The sequence below is a fragment of the Balaenoptera physalus genome (genome assembly GCF_965194825.1).
Source record: "Balaenoptera physalus genome assembly, chromosome: 13".
In the NCBI taxonomy this organism is placed as follows: Eukaryota; Metazoa; Chordata; class Mammalia; order Artiodactyla; family Balaenopteridae; genus Balaenoptera; species Balaenoptera physalus.
In genome coordinates this window covers 76,720,594-76,742,544 of record NC_138892.1, presented here as the reverse complement: position 1 = coordinate 76,742,544, position 21,951 = coordinate 76,720,594, and positions in this window count along the sequence as shown.

Genomic DNA, 21,951 nt, shown 5'->3' with positions numbered 1-21,951 from the left:
TTTCAGGACTCCAAGCACTCTTGCCTCCGTACCGTTTCCCATGCTACCACACGGATCCCCCCCACGTCTCCTCTCAATCTGCTGAGCCACAAGCTGCCGTGTAGGCCCTTCGGAACACTTCTTGCATGCACAGCCCAAGGCGTCACAGTGCTCTCTCTACCTTTTGAAACCTAGGTTACCGCAGCTTCTCCCAGCTCACGAAGACAGTCAGAGCCGGTCTCATGTGCTGGGTAACATGGACTCAGTGAGGACAAGGGCCCTACCTGCACTCAGAAAAACACTCTGCTCAGCTCTCCATCCAGGAGCTCACACCGCCTGACTCGGTTTAGCAGGACGTCGATGTGAGGTCCAAGCTGAGCAAAGAGCACAATTCCTTCTTTACCCTGCTAGGTCCCGGAAGAGGTAGTGCCAACTAGGCCTCGCTCAGGCCGCCCTCCTTCAGGGATCTTGCAACACTTTGAAGCCTGCACAGTAAATGGTACTTAGCGAAGTTCCCAGGGTTTCGCCATGCTCTCCCTCGGCAGCTCCACTCCTGCAGGGACTCATGTTTGCTGTGAACTAGGATAGGTGGCCCCGCTTCGAAAAGCAGTCTTTTCCCCTTTGAAAATGTGGATTCTTGTAGCCTCGGAGCTGTTTGCGAAACCCTAGGAAGGCCAGGCTTCTACTCACTGCAGGCACGCCCGGGGAGGAAACGAGTATGTTCCCCCAGACAAAGAGCGTGCTTGCAAGTGTCGAGGGGAGCTTCTCAGGTGCCCAGTGGGTCCCGTTTGTTTCCCTTCGCAGCTCCCATCCTGCAGGTCCTTATGCTGGGTGCTAACAAGAGTAGGTGGCTCTGCCGACAAAAGCAGCCTTTTCCCTTTGGAAGCTTGGATTCTAGTGTCTAAGGGGCTGCTTGCCAAACCTTGAAGTTGCCCAGGTTCTAACCTCCGTAGGTACGCTTGCGTAGCAAACGAGCACTTTCCCCCGAGAAACCGGGTTCCTGCCACGTTGGAGAAGAGTTAATCCCGCAGACCTCGTTCCTCCTGGGAAAGCGCAAGGCCACACTGAGACTCACGGTAGTTCCTAAGTTTCCACCGGGCAAGCTCTGCGTGCCTCGGTTTCCATGAGGTCTCCACCGTTGTTGTGCTTCAATGGAAAGCGAGGATAGCTTTCAGGACTCCAAGCACTCTTGCCTCCGTACAGTTTCCCATGCTACCACACGGATCCCCCCTACGTCTCCTCTCAGTCTGCTGAGCCACAAGCTGCCGTGTAGGCCCTTCGGAACACTTCTTGCATGCACAGCCCAAGGTTTCACACTGCTCTCTCTCTACCTTTTGAAACCTAGGTTGCCGCAGCTTCTCCCAGCTCACGAAGACAGTCAGAGCCGGTCTCATGTGCTGGGTAACGTGGACTCAGTGAGGACAAGGGCCGTACCTGCACTCAGAAAAACACTCTGCTCAGCTCTCCATCCAGGAGCTCACACCGCCTGACTCGGTTTAGCAGGACGTCAATGTGAGGTCCAAGCTGAGCAAAGAGCACAATTCCTCCCCTACCCTGCTAGGCCCCGGAAGAGGTAGTGCCAACTAGGCCTCGCTCAGGCCATACCTCCTTCAGGGATCTTGCCACACTTTGAAGCCTGCACAGTAAAAGGTACTTAGCGAAGTTCCCAGGGTTTCGCCATGCTCTCCCTCGGCAGCTCCACTCCTGCAGGGACTCATGTTTGCTGTGAACTAGGATAGGTGGCCCTGCTTCGAAAAGCAGTCTTTCCCCCTTTGAAAATGTGGATTCTTGTAGCCTCGGAGCTGTTTGCGAAACCCTAGGAAGGCCCAGCTTCTACTCACTGCAGGCACGCCCGGGGAGGAAAAGAGTATGTTCCCCCAGAGAAACAGGCTGCTTGCAAGTGTCGAGGGGAGCTTCTCAGGTGCCCAGTGGGTCCCGTTTGTTTCCCTTCGCAGCTCCCATCCTGCAGGTACTTATGCTGGCTGCTAACAAGAGTAGGTGGCTCTGCCGACAAAAGCAGCCTTTTCCCTTTGGAAGCTTTGATTCTAGTGTCTAAGGGGCTGCTTGCCAAACCTTGAAGTTGCCCAGGTTCTAACCTCCGTAGGTACGCTTGCTTAGCAAACGAGCACTTTCCCCCGAGAAACCGGGTTCCTGCCACGTTGGAGAAGAGTTAATCCCGCAGACCTCGTTCCTCCTGGGAAAGCGCAAGGCCACACTGAGCCTCAGGGTAGTGCCTAAGTTTCCACCCGGTAAGCTCTTCGTGCCTCCGTTTCCATGAGGTCTCCACCGTTGTTGTGTTTCAATGGAAAGCGAGGATAGCTTTCAGGACTCCAAGCACTCTTGCCTCCGTACCGTTTCCCATGCTACCACACGGATCCCCCCCACGTCTCCTCTCTGTCTGCTGAGCCACAAGCAGCCGTGTAGGCCCTTCGGAACACTTCTTGCATGCACAGCCCAAGGCGTCACACTGCTCTCTCTCTACCTTTTGAAACCTAGGTTGCCGCAGCTTCTCCCAGCTCACGAAGACAGTCAGAGCCGGTCTCATGTGCTGGATACCGTGGACTCAGTGAGGACAAGGGCCCTACCTGCACTCAGAAAAACACTCTGCTCAGCTCTCCATCCAGGCGGTCACACCGCCTGACTCGGTTTAGCAGGACGTCGATGTGAGGTCCAAGCTGAGCAAAGAGCACAATTCCTCCTTTACCCTGCTAGGCCACGGAAGAGGTAATGCCAACTAGGCCTCGCTCAGGCCAGCCCTCCTTCAGGGATCTTGCCACACTTTGAAGCCTGCACAGTAAAAGGTACTTAGCGAAGTTCCCAGGGTTTCGTCATGCTCTCCCTCGGCAGCTCCACTCCTGCAGGGACTCATGTTTGCTGTGAACTAGGATAGGTGGCCCTGCTTCGAAAAGCAGTCTTTTCCCCTTTGAAAATGCGGATTCTTGTAGCCTCGGAGCTGTTTGCGAAACCCTAGGAAGGCCCAGCTTCTAGTCACTGCAGGCACGCCCGGTGAGGAAACGAGTATGTTCCCCCAGAGAAACAGGCTGCTTGCAAGTGTCGAGGGGAGCTTCTCAGGTGCCCAGTGGGTCCCGTTTGTTTCCCGTCGCAGCTCCCATCCTGCAGGTCCTTATGCTGGGTGCTAACAAGAGTAGGTGGCTCTGCCGACAAAAGCAGCCTTTTCCCTTTGGAAGCTTGGATTCTAGTGTCTAAGGGGCTGCTTGCCAAACCTTGAAGTTGCCCAGGTTCTAACCTCCGTAGGTACGCTGGCGTAGCAAACGAGCACTTTCCCCCGAGAAACCGGGTTCCTGCCACGTTGGAGAAGAGTTAATCCCGCAGACCTCGTTCCTCCTGGGAAAGCGCAAGGCCACATTGAGCCTCAGGGTAGTGCCTAAGTTTCCACCCGGTAAGCTCTGCGTACCTCCGTTTCCATGAGGTCTCCACCGTTGTTGTGCTTCAATGGAAAGCGAGGATAGCTTTCAGGACTCCAAGCACTCTTGCCTCCGTACCGTTTCCCATGCTACCACACGGATCCCCCCCACGTCTCCTCTCAGTCTGCTGAGCCACAAGCTGCCGTGTAGGCCCTTCGGAACACTTCTTGCATGCACAGCCCAAGGCGTCACACTGCTCTCTCTCTACCTTTTGAAACCTACGTTGCCGCAGCTTCTCCCCGCTGACGAAGACAGTCAGAGCCGGTCTCATGTGCTGGGTAACGTGGACTCAGTGAGGACAAGGGCCCTACCTGCACTCAGAAAAACACTCTGCTCAGCTCTCCATCCAGGAGCTCACACCGCCTGACTCGGTTTAGCAGGACGTCGATGTGAGGTCCAAGCTGAGCAAAGAGCACAATTCCTCCTTTACCCTGCTAGACCCCGGAAGAGGTAGTGCCAACTAGGCCTCGCTCAGGCCATACCTCTTTCAGGGATCTTGCCACACTTTGAAGCCTGCACAGTAAAAGGTACTTAGCGAAGTTCCCAGGGTTTCGCCATGCTCTCCCTCTGCAGCTCCACTCCTGCAGGGACTCATGTTTGCTGTGAACTAGGATAGGTGGCCCTGCTTCGAAAAGCAGTCTTCTCCCCTTTGGAAATGTGGATTCCTGTAGCCTCGGAGCTGCTTGCGAAACCCTAGGAAGGCCCAGCTTCTACTCACTGCAGGCACGCCCGGGGAGGAAACGAGTATGTTCCAACAGAGAAACAGGCTGCTTGCAAGTGTCGAGGGGAGCTTCTCAGGTGCCCAGTGGGTCCCGTTTGTTTCCCTTCGCAGCTCCCATCCCTCAGGTACTTATGCTGTGTGCTAACAAGAGTAGGTGGCTCTGCCGACAAAAGCAGACTTTTCCCTTTGGAAGCTTGGATTCTAGTGTCTCAGGGGCTGCTTGCCAATCCTTGAAGTTGCCCAGGTTCTAACCTCCGTAGGTACGCTTGCGTAGCAAACGAGCACTTTGCCCCGAGAAACCGGGTTCCTGCCAGGTTGGAGCAGAGTTAATCCCGCAGACCTCGTTTCTCCTGGGAAAGCGCAAGGCCACATTGAGCCTCAGGGTTGCCTAAGTTTCGACCCGGTAAGCTCTGCGTGCCTCCGTTTCCATGAGGTCTCCACCGTTGTTGTGCTTCAATGGAAAGCGAGGATAGCTTTCAGGACTCCAAGCACTCTTGCCTCCGTACCGTTTCCCATGCTACCACACGGATCCCCCCCACGTCTCCTCTCAATCTGCTGAGCCACAAGCTGCCGTGTAGGCCCTTCGGAACACTTCTTGCATGCACAGCCCAAGGCGTCACACTGCTCTCTCTACCTTTTGAAACCTAGGTTGCCGCAGCTTCTCCCAGCTCACGAAGACAGTCAGAGCCGGTCTCATGTGCTGGGTAACGTGGACTCAGTGAGGACAAGGGCCCTACCTGCACTCAGAAAAACACTCTGCTCAGCTCTCCATCCAGGAGCTCACACCGCCTGACTCGGTTTAGCAGGACGTCGATGTGAGGTCCAAGCTGAGCAAAGAGCACAATTCCTTCTTTACCCTGCTAGGTCCCGGAAGAGGTAGTGCCAACTAGGCCTCGCTCAGGCCGCCCTCCTTCAGGGATCTTGCAACACTTTGAAGCCTGCACAGTAAATGGTACTTAGCGAAGTTCCCAGGGTTTCGCCATGCTCTCCCTCGGCAGCTCCACTCCTGCAGGGACTCATGTTTGCTGTGAACTAGGATAGGTGGCCCCGCTTCGAAAAGCAGTCTTTTCCCCTTTGAAAATGTGGATTCTTGTAGCCTCGGAGCTGTTTGCGAAACCCTAGGAAGGCCAGGCTTCTACTCACTGCAGGCACGCCCGGGGAGGAAACGAGTATGTTCCCCCAGACAAAGAGCGTGCTTGCAAGTGTCGAGGGGAGCTTCTCAGGTGCCCAGTGGGTCCCGTTTGTTTCCCTTCGCAGCTCCCATCCTGCAGGTCCTTATGCTGGGTGCTAACAAGAGTAGGTGGCTCTGCCGACAAAAGCAGCCTTTTCCCTTTGGAAGCTTGGATTCTAGTGTCTAAGGGGCTGCTTGCCAAACCTTGAAGTTGCCCAGGTTCTAACCTCCGTAGGTACGCTTGCGTAGCAAACGAGCACTTTCCCCCGAGAAACCGGGTTCCTGCCACGTTGGAGAAGAGTTAATCCCGCAGACCTCGTTCCTCCTGGGAAAGCGCAAGGCCACACTGAGACTCACGGTAGTTCCTAAGTTTCCACCGGGCAAGCTCTGCGTGCCTCGGTTTCCATGAGGTCTCCACCGTTGTTGTGCTTCAATGGAAAGCGAGGATAGCTTTCAGGACTCCAAGCACTCTTGCCTCCGTACAGTTTCCCATGCTACCACACGGATCCCCCCTACGTCTCCTCTCAGTCTGCTGAGCCACAAGCTGCCGTGTAGGCCCTTCGGAACACTTCTTGCATGCACAGCCCAAGGTTTCACACTGCTCTCTCTCTACCTTTTGAAACCTAGGTTGCCGCAGCTTCTCCCAGCTCACGAAGACAGTCAGAGCCGGTCTCATGTGCTGGGTAACGTGGACTCAGTGAGGACAAGGGCCGTACCTGCACTCAGAAAAACACTCTGCTCAGCTCTCCATCCAGGAGCTCACACCGCCTGACTCGGTTTAGCAGGACGTCAATGTGAGGTCCAAGCTGAGCAAAGAGCACAATTCCTCCCCTACCCTGCTAGGCCCCGGAAGAGGTAGTGCCAACTAGGCCTCGCTCAGGCCATACCTCCTTCAGGGATCTTGCCACACTTTGAAGCCTGCACAGTAAAAGGTACTTAGCGAAGTTCCCAGGGTTTCGCCATGCTCTCCCTCGGCAGCTCCACTCCTGCAGGGACTCATGTTTGCTGTGAACTAGGATAGGTGGCCCTGCTTCGAAAAGCAGTCTTTCCACCTTTGAAAATGTGGATTCTTGTAGCCTCGGAGCTGTTTGCGAAACCCTAGGAAGGCCCAGCTTCTACTCACTGCAGGCACGCCCGGGGAGGAAAAGAGTATGTTCCCCCAGAGAAACAGGCTGCTTGCAAGTGTCGAGGGGAGCTTCTCAGGTGCCCAGTGGGTCCCGTTTGTTTCCCTTCGCAGCTCCCATCCTGCAGGTACTTATGCTGGCTGCTAACAAGAGTAGGTGGCTCTGCCGACAAAAGCAGCCTTTTCCCTTTGGAAGCTTTGATTCTAGTGTCTAAGGGGCTGCTTGCCAAACCTTGAAGTTGCCCAGGTTCTAACCTCCGTAGGTACGCTTGCTTAGCAAACGAGCACTTTCCCCCGAGAAACCGGGTTCCTGCCACGTTGGAGAAGAGTTAATCCCGCAGACCTCGTTCCTCCTGGGAAAGCGCAAGGCCACACTGAGCCTCAGGGTAGTGCCTAAGTTTCCACCCGGTAAGCTCTTCGTGCCTCCGTTTCCATGAGGTCTCCACCGTTGTTGTGTTTCAATGGAAAGCGAGGATAGCTTTCAGGACTCCAAGCACTCTTGCCTCCGTACCGTTTCCCATGCTACCACACGGATCCCCCCCACGTCTCCTCTCTGTCTGCTGAGCCACAAGCAGCCGTGTAGGCCCTTCGGAACACTTCTTGCATGCACAGCCCAAGGCGTCACACTGCTCTCTCTCTACCTTTTGAAACCTAGGTTGCCGCAGCTTCTCCCAGCTCACGAAGACAGTCAGAGCCGGTCTCATGTGCTGGATACCGTGGACTCAGTGAGGACAAGGGCCCTACCTGCACTCAGAAAAACACTCTGCTCAGCTCTCCATCCAGGCGGTCACACCGCCTGACTCGGTTTAGCAGGACGTCGATGTGAGGTCCAAGCTGAGCAAAGAGCACAATTCCTCCTTTACCCTGCTAGGCCACGGAAGAGGTAATGCCAACTAGGCCTCGCTCAGGCCAGCCCTCCTTCAGGGATCTTGCCACACTTTGAAGCCTGCACAGTAAAAGGTACTTAGCGAAGTTCCCAGGGTTTCGTCATGCTCTCCCTCGGCAGCTCCACTCCTGCAGGGACTCATGTTTGCTGTGAACTAGGATAGGTGGCCCTGCTTCGAAAAGCAGTCTTTTCCCCTTTGAAAATGCGGATTCTTGTAGCCTCGGAGCTGTTTGCGAAACCCTAGGAAGGCCCAGCTTCTAGTCACTGCAGGCACGCCCGGTGAGGAAACGAGTATGTTCCCCCAGAGAAACAGGCTGCTTGCAAGTGTCGAGGGGAGCTTCTCAGGTGCCCAGTGGGTCCCGTTTGTTTCCCGTCGCAGCTCCCATCCTGCAGGTCCTTATGCTGGGTGCTAACAAGAGTAGGTGGCTCTGCCGACAAAAGCAGCCTTTTCCCTTTGGAAGCTTGGATTCTAGTGTCTAAGGGGCTGCTTGCCAAACCTTGAAGTTGCCCAGGTTCTAACCTCCGTAGGTACGCTGGCGTAGCAAACGAGCACTTTCCCCCGAGAAACCGGGTTCCTGCCACGTTGGAGAAGAGTTAATCCCGCAGACCTCGTTCCTCCTGGGAAAGCGCAAGGCCACATTGAGCCTCAGGGTAGTGCCTAAGTTTCCACCCGGTAAGCTCTGCGTACCTCCGTTTCCATGAGGTCTCCACCGTTGTTGTGCTTCAATGGAAAGCGAGGATAGCTTTCAGGACTCCAAGCACTCTTGCCTCCGTACCGTTTCCCATGCTACCACACGGATCCCCCCCACGTCTCCTCTCAGTCTGCTGAGCCACAAGCTGCCGTGTAGGCCCTTCGGAACACTTCTTGCATGCACAGCCCAAGGCGTCACACTGCTCTCTCTCTACCTTTTGAAACCTAGGTTGCCGCAGCTTCTCCCAGCTGACGAAGACAGTCAGAGCCGGTCTCATGTGCTGGGTAACGTGAACTCAGTGAGGACAAGGGCCCTACCTGCACTCAGAAAAACACTCTGCTCAGCTCTCCATCCAGGAGCTCTCACCGCCTGACTCGGTTTAGCAGGACGTCGATGTGAGGTCCAAGCTGAGCAAAGAGCACAATTCCTCCTTTACCCTGCTAGGCCGCGGAAGAGGTAGTGCCAACTAGGCCTCGCTCAGGCCAGCCCTCCTTCAGGGATCTTGCCACACTTTGAAGCCTGCACAGTAAAAGGTACTTAGCGAAGTTCCCAGGGTTTCGTCATGCTCTCCCTCGGCAGCTCCACTCCTGCAGGGACTCATGTTTGCTGTGAACTAGGATAGGTGGCCCTGCTTCGAAAAGCAGTCTTTTCCCCTTTGAAAATGCGGATTCTTGTAGCCTCGGAGCTGTTTGCGAAACCCTAGGAAGGCCCAGCTTCTAGTCACTGCAGGCACGCCCGGTGAGGAAACGAGTATGTTCCCCGAGAGAAACAGGCTCCTTGCAAGTGTCGAGGGGAGCTTCTCAGGTGCCCAGTGGGTCCCGTTTGTTTCCCTTCGCAGCTCCCATCCTGCAGGTCCTTATGCTGGGTGCTAACAAGAATAGGTGGCTCTGCCGACAAAAGCAGCCTTTTCCCTTTGGAAGCTTGGATTCTAATGTCTAAGGGGCTGCTTGCCAAACCTTGAAGTTGCCCAGGTTCTAACCTCCGTAGGTACGCTTGCGTAGCAAACGAGCACTTTCCCCCGAGAAACCGGGTTCCTGCCACGTTGGAGAAGAGTTAATCCCGCAGACCTCGTTCCTCCTGGGAAAGCGCAAGGCCACACTGAGACTCAGGGTAGTTCCTAAGTTTCCACCGGGCAAGCTCTGCGTGCCTCGGTTTCCATGAGGTCTCCACCGTTGTTCTGCTTCAATGGAAAGCGAGGATAGCTTTCAGGACTCCAAGCACTGTTGCCTCCGTACAGTTTCCCATGCTACCACACGGATCCCCCCCACGTCTCCTCTCTGTCTGCTGAGCCACAAGCAGCCGTGTAGGCCCTTCGGAACACTTCTTGCATGCACAGCCCAAGGCGTCACACTGCTCTCTCTCTACCATTTGAAACCTAGGTTGCCGCAGCTTCTCCCAGCTCACGAAGACAGTCAGAGCCGGTCTCATGTGCTGGGTACCGTGGACTCAGTGAGGACAAGGGCCCTACCTGCACTCAGAAAAACACTCTGCTCAGCTCTCCATCCAGGAGCTCACACCGCCTGACTCGGTTTAGCAGGACGTCGATGTGAGGTCCAAGCTGAGCAAAGAGCACAATTCCTCCTTTACCCTGCTAGGCCACGGAAGAGGTAATGCCAACTAGGCCTCGCTCAGGCCAGCCCTCCTTCAGGGATCTTGCCACACTTTGAAGCCTGCACAGTAAAAGGTACTTAGCGAAGTTCCCAGGGTTTCGTCATGCTCTCCCTCGGCAGCTCCACTCCTGCAGGGACTCATGTTTGCTGTGAACTAGGATAGGTGGCCCTGCTTCGAAAAGCAGTCTTTTCCCCTTTGAAAATGCGGATTCTTGTAGCCTCGGAGCTGTTTGCGAAACCCTAGGAAGGCCCAGCTTCTAGTCACTGCAGGCACGCCCGGTGAGGAAACGAGTATGTTCCCCCAGAGAAACAGGCTGCTTGCAAGTGTCGAGGGGAGCTTCTCAGGTGCCCAGTGGGTCCCGTTTGTTTCCCGTCGCAGCTCCCATCCTGCAGGTCCTTATGCTGGGTGCTAACAAGAGTAGGTGGCTCTGCCGACAAAAGCAGCCTTTTCCCTTTGGAAGCTTGGATTCTAGTGTCTAAGGGGCTGCTTGCCAAACCTTGAAGTTGCCCAGGTTCTAACCTCCGTAGGTACGCTGGCGTAGCAAACGAGCACTTTCCCCCTAGAAACCGGGTTCCTGCCACGTTGGAGAAGAGTTAATCCCGCAGACCTCGTTCCTCCTGGGAAAGCGCAAGGCCACATTGAGCCTCAGGGTAGTGCCTAAGTTTCCACCCGGTAAGCTCTGCGTACCTCCGTTTCCATGAGGTCTCCACCGTTGTTGTGCTTCAATGGAAAGCGAGGATAGCTTTCAGGACTCCAAGCACTCTTGCCTCCGTACCGTTTCCCATGCTACCACACGGATCCCCCCCACGTCTCCTCTCAGTCTGCTGAGCCACAAGCTGCCGTGTAGGCCCTTCGGAACACTTCTTGCATGCACAGCCCAAGGCGTCACACTGCTCTCTCTCTACCTTTTGAAACCTAGGTTGCCGCAGCTTCTCCCAGCTGACGAAGACAGTCAGAGCCGGTCTCATGTGCTGGGTAACGTGAACTCAGTGAGGACAAGGGCCCTACCTGCACTCAGAAAAACACTCTGCTCAGCTCTCCATCCAGGAGCTCACACCGCCTGACTCGGTTTAGCAGGACGTCGATGTGAGGTCCAAGCTGAGCAAAGAGCACAATTCCTCCTTTACCCTGCTAGGCCGCGGAAGAGGTAGTGCCAACTAGGCCTCGCTCAGGCCAGCCCTCCTTCAGGGATCTTGCCACACTTTGAAGCCTGCACAGTAAAAGGTACTTAGCGAAGTTCCCAGGGTTTCGTCATGCTCTCCCTCGGCAGCTCCACTCCTGCAGGGACTCATGTTTGCTGTGAACTAGGATAGGTGGCCCTGCTTCGAAAAGCAGTCTTTTCCCCTTTGAAAATGCGGATTCTTGTAGCCTCGGAGCTGTTTGCGAAACCCTAGGAAGGCCCAGCTTCTAGTCACTGCAGGCACGCCCGGTGAGGAAACGAGTATGTTCCCCGAGAGAAACAGGCTCCTTGCAAGTGTCGAGGGGAGCTTCTCAGGTGCCCAGTGGGTCCCGTTTGTTTCCCTTCGCAGCTCCCATCCTGCAGGTCCTTATGCTGGGTGCTAACAAGAATAGGTGGCTCTGCCGACAAAAGCAGCCTTTTCCCTTTGGAAGCTTGGATTCTAGTGTCTAAGGGGCTGCTTGCCAAACCTTGAAGTTGCCCAGGTTCTAACCTCCGTAGGTACGCTTGCGTAGCAAACGAGCACTTTCCCCCGAGAAACCGGGTTCCTGCCACGTTGGAGAAGAGTTAATCCCGCAGACCTCGTTCCTCCTGGGAAAGCGCAAGGCCACATTGAGCCTCAGGGTAGTGCCTAAGTTTCCACCCAGTAAGCTCTGCGTACCTCCGTTTCCATGAGGTCTCCACCGTTGTTGTGCTTCAATGGAAAGCGAGGATAGCTTTCAGGACTCCAAGCACTCTTGCCTCCGTACCGTTTCCCATGCTACCACACGGATCCCCCCCACGTCTCCTCTCTGTCTGCTGAGCCACAAGCTGCCGTGTAGGCCCTTCGGAACACTTCTTGCATGCACAGCCCAAGGCGTCACACTGCTCTCTCTCTACCTTTTGAAACCTACGTTGCCGCAGCTTCTCCCCGCTGACGAAGACAGTCAGAGCCGGTCTCATGTGCTGGGTAACGTGGACTCAGTGAGGACAAGGGCCCTACCTGCACTCAGAAAAACACTCTGCTCAGCTCTCCATCCAGGAGCTCACACCGCCTGACTCGGTTTAGCAGGACGTCGATGTGAGGTCCAAGCTGAGCAAAGAGCACAATTCCTCCTTTACCCTGCTAGACCCCGGAAGAGGTAGTGCCAACTAGGCCTCGCTCAGGCCATACCTCTTTCAGGGATCTTGCCACACTTTGAAGCCTGCACAGTAAAAGGTACTTAGCGAAGTTCCCAGGGTTTCGCCATGCTCTCCCTCTGCAGCTCCACTCCTGCAGGGACTCATGTTTGCTGTGAACTAGGATAGGTGGCCCTGCTTCGAAAAGCAGTCTTCTCCCCTTTGGAAATGTGGATTCCTGTAGCCTCGGAGCTGCTTGCGAAACCCTAGGAAGGCCCAGCTTCTACTCACTGCAGGCACGCCCGGGGAGGAAACGAGTATGTTCCAACAGAGAAACAGGCTGCTTGCAAGTGTCGAGGGGAGCTTCTCAGGTGCCCAGTGGGTCCCGTTTGTTTCCCTTCGCAGCTCCCATCCCTCAGGTACTTATGCTGTGTGCTAACAAGAGTAGGTGGCTCTGCCGACAAAAGCAGCCTTTTCCCTTTGGAAGCTTGGATTCTAGTGTCTCAGGGGCTGCTTGCCAATCCTTGAAGTTGCCCAGGTTCTAACCTCCGTAGGTACGCTTGCGTAGCAAACGAGCACTTTGCCCCGAGAAACCGGGTTCCTGCCAGGTTGGAGCAGAGTTAATCCCGCAGACCTCGTTTCTCCTGGGAAAGCGCAAGGCCACATTGAGCCTCAGGGTTGCCTAAGTTTCGACCCGGTAAGCTCTGCGTGCCTCCGTTTCCATGAGGTCTCCACCGTTGTTGTGCTTCAATGGAAAGCGAGGATAGCTTTCAGGACTCCAAGCACTCTTGCCTCCGTACCGTTTCCCATGCTACCACACGGATCCCCCCCACGTCTCCTCTCAATCTGCTGAGCCACAAGCTGCCGTGTAGGCCCTTCGGAACACTTCTTGCATGCACAGCCCAAGGCGTCACACTGCTCTCTCTACCTTTTGAAACCTAGGTTGCCGCAGCTTCTCCCAGCTCACGAAGACAGTCAGAGCCGGTCTCATGTGCTGGGTAACGTGGACTCAGTGAGGACAAGGGCCCTACCTGCACTCAGAAAAACACTCTGCTCAGCTCTCCATCCAGGAGCTCACACCGCCTGACTCGGTTTAGCAGGACGTCGATGTGAGGTCCAAGCTGAGCAAAGAGCACAATTCCTTCTTTACCCTGCTAGGTCCCGGAAGAGGTAGTGCCAACTAGGCCTCGCTCAGGCCGCCCTCCTTCAGGGATCTTGCAACACTTTGAAGCCTGCACAGTAAATGGTACTTAGCGAAGTTCCCAGGGTTTCGCCATGCTCTCCCTCGGCAGCTCCACTCCTGCAGGGACTCATGTTTGCTGTGAACTAGGATAGGTGGCCCCGCTTCGAAAAGCAGTCTTTTCCCCTTTGAAAATGTGGATTCTTGTAGCCTCGGAGCTGTTTGCGAAACCCTAGGAAGGCCAGGCTTCTACTCACTGCAGGCACGCCCGGGGAGGAAACGAGTATGTTCCCCCAGACAAAGAGCGTGCTTGCAAGTGTCGAGGGGAGCTTCTCAGGTGCCCAGTGGGTCCCGTTTGTTTCCCTTCGCAGCTCCCATCCTGCAGGTCCTTATGCTGGGTGCTAACAAGAGTAGGTGGCTCTGCCGACAAAAGCAGCCTTTTCCCTTTGGAAGCTTGGATTCTAGTGTCTAAGGGGCTGCTTGCCAAACCTTGAAGTTGCCCAGGTTCTAACCTCCGTAGGTACGCTTGCGTAGCAAACGAGCACTTTCCCCCGAGAAACCGGGTTCCTGCCACGTTGGAGAAGAGTTAATCCCGCAGACCTCGTTCCTCCTGGGAAAGCGCAAGGCCACACTGAGACTCACGGTAGTTCCTAAGTTTCCACCGGGCAAGCTCTGCGTGCCTCGGTTTCCATGAGGTCTCCACCGTTGTTGTGTTTCAATGGAAAGCGAGGATAGCTTTCAGGACTCCAAGCACTCTTGCCTCCGTACCGTTTCCCAGGCTACCACACGGATCCCCCCCACGTCTCCTCTCTGTCTGCTGAGCCACAAGCAGCCGTGTAGGCCCTTCGGAACACTTCTTGCATGCACAGCCCAAGGCGTCACACTGCTCTCTCTCTACCTTTTGAAACCTAGGTTGCCGCAGCTTCTCCCAGCTCACGAAGACAGTCAGAGTCGGTCTCATGTGCTGGGTAACGTGGACTCAGTGAGGACAAGGGCCCTACCTGCACTCAGAAAAACACTCTGCTCAGCTCTCCATCCAGGCGGTCACACCGCCTGACTCGGTTTAGCAGGACGTCGATGTGAGGTCCAAGCTGAGCAAAGAGCACAATTCCTCCTTTACCCTGCAAGGCCCCGGAAGAGGTAATGCCAACTAGGCCTCGCTCAGGCCAGCCCTCCTTCAGGGATCTTGCCACACTTTGAAACCTGCACTGTAAAAGTTACTTAGCGAAGTTCCCAGGGTTTCGCCATGCTCCCCCTCGGCAGCTCCACTCCTGCAGGGACTCATGTTTGCTGTGAACTAGGATAGGTGGCCCTGCTTCGAAAAGCAGTCTTTTCCCCTTTGGAAATATGGATTCTTGTAGCCTCGGAGCTGCTTGCGAAACCCTAGGAAGGCCAGGCTTCTACTCACTGCAGGCACGCCCGGGGAGGAAACGAGTATGTTCCCCCAGAGAAACAGGCTGCTTGCAAGTGTCGAGGGGAGCTTCTCAGGGGCCCAGTGGGTCCCGTTTGTTTCCCTTCGCAGCTCCCATCATGCAGGTCCTTATCCTGGGTGCTAACAAGAGAAGGTGGCTCTGCCGACAAAAGCAGCCTTTTCCCTTTGGAAGCTTGGATTCTAGTGTCTCAGGGGCTGCTTGCCAAACCTTGAAGTTGCCCAGGTTCTAACCTCAATAGGTACGATTGCGAAGCAAACGAGCACTTTCCCCCGAGAAACCGGGTTCCTGCCACGTTGGAGAAGAGTTAATCCCGCAGACCTCGTTCCTCCTGGGAAAGCGCAAGGCCACACTGAGACTCAGGGTAGTTCCTAAGTTTCCACCGGGCAAGCTCTGCGTGCCTCGGTTTCCATGAGGTCTCCACCGTTGTTCTGCTTCAATGGAAAGCGAGGATAGCTTTCAGGACTCAAAGCACTGTTGCCTCCGTACAGTTTCCCATGCTACCACACGGATCCCCCCCACGTCTCCTCTCTGTCTGCTGAGCCACAAGCTGTCGTGTAGGCCCTTCGGAACACTTCTTGCATGCACAGCCCAAGGCGTCACACTGCTCTCTCTCTACCATTTGAAACCTAGGTTGCCGCAGCTTCTCCCAGCTCAGGAAGACAGTCAGAGCCGGTCTCATGTGCTGGGTACCGTGGACTCAGTGAGGACAAGGGCCCTACCTGCACTCAGAAAAACACTCTGCTCAGCTCTCCATCCAGGAGCTCACACCGCCTGACTCGGTTTAGCAGGACGTCGATGTGAGGTCCAAGCTGAGCAAAGAGCACAATTCCTCCTTTACCCTGCTAGGCCGCAGAAGAGGTAGTGCCAACTAGGCCTCGCTCAGGCCAGCCCTCCTTCAGGGATCTTGCCACACTTTGAAGCCTGCACAGTAAAAGGTACTTAGCGAAGTTCCCAGGGTTTCGTCATGCTCTCCCTCGGCAGCTCCACTCCTGCAGGGACTCATGTTTGCTGTGAACTAGGATAGGTGGCCCTGCTTCGAAAAGCAGTCTTTTCCCCTTTGAAAATGCGGATTCTTGTAACCTCGGAGTTGTTTGCGAAACCCTCGGAAGTCCCAGCTTCTAGTCACTGCAGGCACGCCCGGTGAGGAAACGAGTGTGTTCCCCCAGAGAAACAGGCTGCTTGCAAGTGTCGAGGGGAGCTTCTCAGGTGCCCAGTGGGTCCCGTTTGTTTCCCTTCGCAGCTCCCATCCTGCAGGTCCTTATGCTGGGTGCTAACAAGAGTAGGTGGCTCTGCCGACAAAAGCAGCCTTTTCCCTTTGGAAGCTTTGATTCTAGTGTCTAAGGGGCTGCTTGCCAAACCTTGAAGTTGCCCAGGATCTAACCTCCGTAGGTACGCTTGCGTAGCAAACGAGCACTTTCCCCCGAGAAACCGGGTTCCTGCCACGTTGGAGAAGAGTTAATCCCGCAGACCTCGTTCCTCCTGGGAAAGCGCAAGGCCACACTGAGCCTCAGGGTAGTGCCTAAGTTTCCACCGGGCAAGCTCTGCGTGCTTCGGTTTCCATGAGGTCTCCACCGTTGTTGTGCTTCAATGGAAAGCGAGGATAGCTTTCAGGACTCCAAGCACTCTTGCCTCCGTACCGTTTCCCATGCTACCACACGGATCCCCCACACGTCTCCTCTCTGTCTGCTGAGCCACAAGCTGCCGTGTAGGCCCTTCGGAACACTTCTTGCATGCACAGCCCAAGGCGTCACACTGCTCTCTCTCTACCTTTTGAAACCTAGGTTGCCGCAGCTTCTCCCAGCTGACGAAGACAGTCAGAGCCGGTCTCATGTGCTGGGTAACGTGGACTCAGTGAGGACAAGGGCCCTACCTGCACTCAGAAAAACACTCTGCTCAGCTCTCCATCCAGGAGCTCACACCGCCTGACTCGGTTTAGCAGGACGTCAATGTGAGGTCCAAGCTGAGCAAAGAGCACAATTCCTCCTTTACCCTGCTAGGCCCCGGAAGAGGTAGTGCCAACTAGGCCTCGCTCAGGCCATACCTCCTTCAGGGATCTTGCCACACTTTGAAGCCTGCACAGTAAAAGGTACTTAGCGAAGTTCCCATGGTTTCGCCATGCTCTCCCTCGGCAGCTCCACTCCTGCAGGGACTCATGTTTGCTGTGAACTAGGATAGGTGGCCCTGCTTCGAAAAGCAGTCTTTTCCCCTTTGAAAATGCGGATTCTTGTAGCCTCGGAGCTGTTTGCGAAACCCTAGGAAGGCCCAGCTTCTAGTCACTGCAGGCACGCCCGGTGAGGAAACGAGTATGTTCCCCCAGAGAAACAGGCTGCTTGCAAGTGTCGAGGGGAGCTTCTCAGGTGCCCAGTGGGTCCCGTTTGTTTCCCGTCGCAGCTCCCATCCTGCAGGTCCTTATGCTGGGTGCTAACAAGAGTAGGTGGCTCTGCCGACAAAAGCAGCCTTTTCCCTTTGGAAGCTTGGATTCTAGTGTCTAAGGGGCTGCTTGCCAAACCTTGAAGTTGCCCAGGTTCTAACCTCCGTAGGTACGCTGGCGTAGCAAACGAGCACTTTCCCCCGAGAAACCGGGTTCCTGCCACGTTGGAGAAGAGTTAATCCCGCAGACCTCGTTCCTCCTGGGAAAGCGCAAGGCCACATTGAGCCTCAGGGTAGTGCCTAAGTTTCCACCCGGTAAGCTCTGCGTACCTCCGTTTCCATGAGGTCTCCACCGTTGTTGTGCTTCAATGGAAAGCGAGGATAGCTTTCAGGACTCCAAGCACTCTTGCCTCCGTACCGTTTCCCATGCTACCACACGGATCCCCCCCACGTCTCCTCTCAGTCTGCTGAGCCACAAGCTGCCGTGTAGGCCCTTCGGAACACTTCTTGCATGCACAGCCCAAGGCGTCACACTGCTCTCTCTCTACCTTTTGAAACCTACGTTGCCGCAGCTTCTCCCCGCTGACGAAGACAGTCAGAGCCGGTCTCATGTGCTGGGTAACGTGGACTCAGTGAGGACAAGGGCCCTACCTGCACTCAGAAAAACACTCTGCTCAGCTCTCCATCCAGGAGCTCACACCGCCTGACTCGGTTTAGCAGGACGTCGATGTGAGGTCCAAGCTGAGCAAAGAGCACAATTCCTCCTTTACCCTGCTAGACCCCGGAAGAGGTAGTGCCAACTAGGCCTCGCTCAGGCCATACCTCTTTCAGGGATCTTGCCACACTTTGAAGCCTGCACAGTAAAAGGTACTTAGCGAAGTTCCCAGGGTTTCGCCATGCTCTCCCTCTGCAGCTCCACTCCTGCAGGGACTCATGTTTGCTGTGAACTAGGATAGGTGGCCCTGCTTCGAAAAGCAGTCTTCTCCCCTTTGGAAATGTGGATTCCTGTAGCCTCGGAGCTGCTTGCGAAACCCTAGGAAGGCCCAGCTTCTACTCACTGCAGGCACGCCCGGGGAGGAAACGAGTATGTTCCAACAGAGAAACAGGCTGCTTGCAAGTGTCGAGGGGAGCTTCTCAGGTGCCCAGTGGGTCCCGTTTGTTTCCCTTCGCAGCTCCCATCCCTCAGGTACTTATGCTGTGTGCTAACAAGAGTAGGTGGCTCTGCCGACAAAAGCAGACTTTTCCCTTTGGAAGCTTGGATTCTAGTGTCTCAGGGGCTGCTTGCCAATCCTTGAAGTTGCCCAGGTTCTAACCTCCGTAGGTACGCTTGCGTAGCAAACGAGCACTTTGCCCCGAGAAACCGGGTTCCTGCCAGGTTGGAGCAGAGTTAATCCCGCAGACCTCGTTTCTCCTGGGAAAGCGCAAGGCCACATTGAGCCTCAGGGTTGCCTAAGTTTCGACCCGGTAAGCTCTGCGTGCCTCCGTTTCCATGAGGTCTCCACCGTTGTTGTGCTTCAATGGAAAGCGAGGATAGCTTTCAGGACTCCAAGCACTCTTGCCTCCGTACCGTTTCCCATGCTACCACACGGATCCCCCCCACGTCTCCTCTCAATCTGCTGAGCCACAAGCTGCCGTGTAGGCCCTTCGGAACACTTCTTGCATGCACAGCCCAAGGCGTCACACTGCTCTCTCTACCTTTTGAAACCTAGGTTGCCGCAGCTTCTCCCAGCTCACGAAGACAGTCAGAGCCGGTCTCATGTGCTGGGTAACGTGGACTCAGTGAGGACAAGGGCCCTACCTGCACTCAGAAAAACACTCTGCTCAGCTCTCCATCCAGGAGCTCACACCGCCTGACTCGGTTTAGCAGGACGTCGATGTGAGGTCCAAGCTGAGCAAAGAGCACAATTCCTTCTTTACCCTGCTAGGTCCCGGAAGAGGTAGTGCCAACTAGGCCTCGCTCAGGCCGCCCTCCTTCAGGGATCTTGCAACACTTTGAAGCCTGCACAGTAAATGGTACTTAGCGAAGTTCCCAGGGTTTCGCCATGCTCTCCCTCGGCAGCTCCACTCCTGCAGGGACTCATGTTTGCTGTGAACTAGGATAGGTGGCCCCGCTTCGAAAAGCAGTCTTTTCCCCTTTGAAAATGTGGATTCTTGTAGCCTCGGAGCTGTTTGCGAAACCCTAGGAAGGCCAGGCTTCTACTCACTGCAGGCACGCCCGGGGAGGAAACGAGTATGTTCCCCCAGACAAAGAGCGTGCTTGCAAGTGTCGAGGGGAGCTTCTCAGGTGCCCAGTGGGTCCCGTTTGTTTCCCTTCGCAGCTCCCATCCTGCAGGTCCTTATGCTGGGTGCTAACAAGAGTAGGTGGCTCTGCCGACAAAAGCAGCCTTTTCCCTTTGGAAGCTTGGATTCTAGTGTCTAAGGGGCTGCTTGCCAAACCTTGAAGTTGCCCAGGTTCTAACCTCCGTAGGTACGCTTGCGTAGCAAACGAGCACTTTCCCCCGAGAAACCGGGTTCCTGCCACGTTGGAGAAGAGTTAATCCCGCAGACCTCGTTCCTCCTGGGAAAGCGCAAGGCCACACTGAGACTCACGGTAGTTCCTAAGTTTCCACCGGGCAAGCTCTGCGTGCCTCGGTTTCCATGAGGTCTCCACCGTTGTTGTGCTTCAATGGAAAGCGAGGATAGCTTTCAGGACTCCAAGCACTCTTGCCTCCGTACAGTTTCCCATGCTACCACACGGATCCCCCCTACGTCTCCTCTCAGTCTGCTGAGCCACAAGCTGCCGTGTAGGCCCTTCGGAACACTTCTTGCATGCACAGCCCAAGGTTTCACACTGCTCTCTCTCTACCTTTTGAAACCTAGGTTGCCGCAGCTTCTCCCAGCTCACGAAGACAGTCAGAGCCGGTCTCATGTGCTGGGTAACGTGGACTCAGTGAGGACAAGGGCCGTACCTGCACTCAGAAAAACACTCTGCTCAGCTCTCCATCCAGGAGCTCACACCGCCTGACTCGGTTTAGCAGGACGTCAATGTGAGGTCCAAGCTGAGCAAAGAGCACAATTCCTCCCCTACCCTGCTAGGCCCCGGAAGAGGTAGTGCCAACTAGGCCTCGCTCAGGCCATACCTCCTTCAGGGATCTTGCCACACTTTGAAGCCTGCACAGTAAAAGGTACTTAGCGAAGTTCCCAGGGTTTCGCCATGCTCTCCCTCGGCAGCTCCACTCCTGCAGGGACTCATGTTTGCTGTGAACTAGGATAGGTGGCCCTGCTTCGAAAAGCAGTCTTTCCCCCTTTGAAAATGTGGATTCTTGTAGCCTCGGAGCTGTTTGCGAAACCCTAGGAAGGCCCAGCTTCTACTAACTGCAGGCACGCCCGGGGAGGAAAAGAGTATGTTCCCCCAGAGAAACAGGTTGCTTGCAAGTGTCGAGGGGAGCTTCTCAGGTGCCCAGTGGGTCCCGTTTGTTTCCCTTCGCAGCTCCCATCCTGCAGGTACTTATGCTGGCTGCTAACAAGAGTAGGTGGCTCTGCCGACAAAAGCAGCCTTTTCCCTTTGGAAGCTTTGATTCTAGTGTCTAAGGGGCTGCTTGCCAAACCTTGAAGTTGACCAGGTTCTAACCTCCGTAGGTACGCTTGCTTAGCAAACGAGCACTTTCCCCCGAGAAACCGGGTTCCTGCCACGTTGGAGAAGAGTTAATCCCGCAGACCTCGTTCCTCCTGGGAAAGCGCAAGGCCACACTGAGCCTCAGGGTAGTGCCTAAGTTTCCACCCGGTAAGCTCTTCGTGCCTCCGTTTCCATGAGGTCTCCACCGTTGTTGTGTTTCAATGGAAAGCGAGGATAGCTTTCAGGACTCCAAGCACTCTTGCCTCCGTACCGTTTCCCATGCTACCACACGGATCCCCCCCACGTCTCCTCTCTGTCTGCTGAGCCACAAGCAGCCGTGTAGGCCCTTCGGAACACTTCTTGCATGCACAGCCCACGGCGTCACACTGCTCTCTCTCTACCTTTTGAAACCTAGGTTGCCGCAGCTTCTCCCCGCTGACGAAGACAGTCAGAGCCGGTCTCATGTGCTGGGTAACGTGGACTCAGTGAGGACAAGGGCCCTACCTGCACTCAGAAAAACACTCTGCTCAGCTCTCCATCCAGGAGCTCACACCGCCTGACTCGATTTAGCAGGACGTCGATGTGAGGTCCAAGCTGAGCAAAGAGCACAATTCCTCCTTTACCCTGCTAGACCCCGGAAGAGGTAGTGCCAACTAGGCCTCGCTCAGGCCATACCTCTTTCAGGGATCTTGCCACACTTTGAAGCCTGCACAGTAAAAGGTACTTAGCGAAGTTCCCAGGGTTTCGCCATGCTCTCCCTCTGCAGCTCCACTCCTGCAGGGACTCATGTTTGCTGTGAACTAGGATAGGTGGCCCTGCTTCGAAAAGCAGTCTTCTCCCCTTTGGAAATGTGGATTCCTGTAGCCTCGGAGCTGCTTGCGAAACCCTAGGAAGGCCCAGCTTCTACTCACTGCAGGCACGCCCGGGGAGGAAACGAGTATGTTCCAACAGAGAAACAGGCTGCTTGCAAGTGTCGAGGGGAGCTTCTCAGGTGCCCAGTGGGTCCCGTTTGTTTCCCTTCGCAGCTCCCATCCCTCAGGTACTTATGCTGTGTGCTAACAAGAGTAGGTGGCTCTGCCGACAAAAGCAGCCTTTTCCCTTTGGAAGCTTGGATTCTAGTGTCTCAGGGGCTGCTTGCCAATCCTTGAAGTTGCCCAGGTTCTAACCTCCGTAGGTACGCTTGCGTAGCAAACGAGCACTTTGCCCCGAGAAACCGGGTTCCTGCCAGGTTGGAGCAGAGTTAATCCCGCAGACCTCGTTTCTCCTGGGAAAGCGCAAGGCCACATTGAGCCTCAGGGTTGCCTAAGTTTCGACCCGGTAAGCTCTGCGTGCCTCCGTTTCCATGAGGTCTCCACCGTTGTTGTGCTTCAATGGAAAGCGAGGATAGCTTTCAGGACTCCAAGCACTCTTGCCTCCGTACCGTTTCCCATGCTACCACACGGATCCCCCCCACGTCTCCTCTCAATCTGCTGAGCCACAAGCTGCCGTGT